This window comes from Octopus bimaculoides, chromosome 16 (assembly GCF_046866305.1).
Source record: "Octopus bimaculoides isolate indiv1 chromosome 16, ASM4686630v1, whole genome shotgun sequence".
Taxonomy (NCBI): Eukaryota; Metazoa; Mollusca; class Cephalopoda; order Octopoda; family Octopodidae; genus Octopus; species Octopus bimaculoides.
Genome location: NC_142943.1, coordinates 10,910,833 through 10,914,778, shown reverse-complemented (window position 1 = coordinate 10,914,778; position 3,946 = coordinate 10,910,833).

The following is a 3,946-nucleotide window of genomic DNA, read 5'->3' as shown; positions in this document are numbered from 1 at the left end:
AAAATTATCTACCGGACTTGGCTTTATCACAAATCAGGAACGAATGATGTTTATTATTATGATATCGTAACTGATTAGAGAAGCGGACACAGAGCAGGAAACTATTTCAGCAGATATTTCTCGTGATTGTTGCTACATAGTATACACATGGTCGAAAAAACAGAAGTAAAAATGTCCAGCAAGGGAGGTGAATATTCGTTAGTATTAAAAGAAAAGTAAAAAAAAAAGAGGCTATGTTTATCGTGCGTGCAAATCACGTAATGTATCTTCAGGATACCATAATAAAGCAGGTGATAAACCAATCTGCAGCGAATTAATAACTTCAGCTTGATTAAGTCTTTCAGTTTTTATTGGGACAGCTCTTGTTTCGTGCTCTCGTTAATATTGTAATTAACAATCAATCAACGCAAGCTTTAATTGACAGTGGAAGCAGTGACAGCGACATTGCAGTCGATATTGTTCTGTAGAATGGTTTTGTCATCTGCAAAACATTCAGTGGTAACGTTATCAGTACAACTTAATTCTGCGACCACAGAAATATGTAAAGTTGACATTCAATATGCCGAAAAGATGTTCAACAGCAATAACTGTCTTTGAGCTTAGGTCAGTCTCGAGCCCGTGAACTTATAAGGTCTGCACTTAACCCGGCTCCCATGGCGTATGAAGGACTGAAATTACATTCCTTCTCACTGAATGGCACGCTGCTCCATCTCATGGCTGCACAATTACTGGTGATTGGTTTGGAGCAACGTGAAATGAAGTGTTTTGTTCCAGAGTACAACTCGCCCCTCGGTCCGGGAATCGAAACCATTATCTTACGCTCGTCAGTGTGTGTGTGTCTATGTGTGGCTATGTGCTACAAAAGGAATATCCACAAAGCCAGATTATTAATGTATCGTCATGTGCTCACCGCTCTCTACCAGTCGAGCAATACGGTCGGTGGAAGTTGCAGGGTAGAGCGATGACATTCTTGGTGAAACTCTAGGCATTAAGGAGAATGAACTAGCTGGTCTATTTCGGAGGACTTTCGGGCCCGGTCGGTACTACCATGGATAACTTCCAGAAGTCTCTGGCCTGACAGTGCTATCGAAGAACACTGTCAATTTGAGATAAACTCTACAAGCATGGAAGCCATGTCAGACGAGACTGTCCGAGATGCGAGCTGAGCGACGAAAGTGTTCTGCATGCACTCGTGCAGTGTTCGAATACTGCTCACTTCTGGAGTTATGTCGAACAACTGTTATCGCGTGAATCCGATAATCGACCGTATCCATCGTGAGGATCGCCCCCACCGTCCACGATTACAAGGCAAGACAGGCAGTGTTCTTATGTCCAGTGGTTACGGTGAAAGAGGTTGTGTAGTGGACGAGGCTGACAAGATTGAGGAAAGATACTTTCCTCTTCAGTGAAGCCCCTATCAACTTTTCTAAGTTCCATTTGGAAAGGAGAATGAGGGTGGAGAGAGAAGAGCTACCTCCCAGTGAATTTGTGAAAAGTTGGGTGACTATGGCAAAAATGCTTAGAGTGAATGATCCATCTCGAATTACGCACCTGTTGATTGACGGACAGGAGAGAGGTGGTCAGGATAATCCTGAGCCTGTGGGGTTCCTTGGTTGGCCCCAGTTAGAGTTTTTCCTGTAACAGGAGGACTGCATCATTCATATTATCACACACTTTGTATACTATTAATATTTACATCGTATTTCATCGTCTTTCTATTTCTTTCACCCCATCCTTTGTGTAAATCCACTCACAAATTGTTGTCTATCCTTGTGATGTCTCCCTTATCTATGCCCGTGTGGCTAATAAAAGTTATTATTATTATTATTATTATTATTATTATTATTATTATTATTATTATTATTATTATTATTATTATTATTATTATTTGTACTGAAGGTTTCTATGACATATTTCCATCTTATTACACCATCAATAACATGCTTGTATTAAAACCATATTTCAAGGAATTTAAAAAGTTTCCTCCGCTCGAGCCCCAACGCTACCACCAACACAACCACCAAAACCACCATACCACCACCACCACCACCACCACCACCACTGCGCCGCCACCGATGCTGCCACCACCACCACATCCACCAACACAACCACCACCACTGCCTCCGCCGATGATACCACCTCTACCGCCACATCACCAACACCACATGCAGCGACTCCTGCACTAGCACACTCGCCGCCCCATCTGCACCAGCGCCACAAGCACCTGCAGCGACAACAACCCCTCTACCTACCCCATCGTCATCATCTGTGTTATTATTATTAATTTTCTTACTCATTATTTTAATAAACTGCTCAGTTAGAGTTTTGCGATTTTCTGTAATATTCTTTAAACTTGAGATTTCTAACAGATAAAGACCACCGACGAAGACTATTTTTACAATTACATACATACATACATACATGCATACATACATACATACACACACATACATACATACATGTGTGTGTGTGTATGCATATATACACACCTCTTTCTCTCTCTCTTATAGATGCATGTGTGTGTGTTTGTGTGTGCGTGCGTGCGTGTGTGTGTGTGTGTGTAATAATGCTTTTTGAAATAATCTGATTGTGATAATGTGTTTTTGAATACATATTAATGTATCTTGAAATGATCTGGTGGTAATAATGTACTATGGAATTAATTAACTGCAATGTCATTAGAGTAGCGCATGTTCTTCTCATTATTATCTCCATATGGAAAAGGCGGCGAACTGTCAGATTCTGTTAGCATGCCGGGAAAAACGCTTAGCGGCATTTCATTCGTACTTACGTTCTGAGTTCAAATTCCGCCGAGTTCCACTTTGCCTTTCATCCTTTCGGGGTCAATAAATTGAGTACCAGTTGAGTACTGGTGGCAATGAATCGACTAGTCCCCCTCCCTCAAAATTTCAAGGAAGATTATTATCATTATTATTATTATTATTATTATTATTATTATTATTATTATTATTATTATTATCATCTCCATATGTAGGCGACGAGCTGGCAGAAGCGCGATCACGCCCGGGCGAAATCCTCAGCGATTTTTCTTCCCTCTTTACGTTATGCGTTCAAATTCACTGTGGTCAGCTTTGCCTTTCATCCTTTCGGATGAACAGTGGGGGGCGATGTAATCGATTTACCCCGCAACCAAACTTGCTGGCTTTGTGCCAAAATTTGAAACCACTATGTGTGCTCGCGCGTGTGTTAGCTATATGCCGAGTATACTCTTTATATCAATGATCAAGATAGTAAAGCTTAAGATATTGGTTATTATGAAGTCTTACGTTGAGAATTGTTCGCCTGAAACCTATCAGTTTGAAACGCGTTGTGTTGTAAATATTTATTGTAGGCGTGGTTGACGGGTAAGAAGTTTGCTTCCCAACCACATGGTTCCGGGTTCAAGTCCCACTGCGTGGAACTTTGGGCAAGTGTCTTCTCTTACAGCCTCGGACCGACCAGAGCCTTGTGCGTGGATTTGGTTGTCGGAAACTAAAAGAAGCCCGTCGTATATGTGCGTATATATCTACACGTATATATATATATATATATACAAATATATGTATACATACATACATACATACATATATACATACATTCATATGTATAAACATATATGTAAAATACGTATATATATTACAGTCTATATAATAGTATATATGTGTATAATATACACATAAATACACGCATACGCTCACATATAGATATGAAGTGTAGTATTAATAATAATGACAATAATAATAATAGTAGTTGTAGTAGTAGTAGTAGTAGTAGTAGTAGTAGTAGTAGTAGTAGTAGTAGTAATAACAATAATAGTGATATAGTACCGGGGGCAAATTGCAATTTTACTAAAACATGTGGGTCGCATTTGTGCTGAAAGAGAGAAAAAAAATAATGAATCTTACTAATTCTTACCAAATAATGAAAAATAACGAATTTTAGCAGT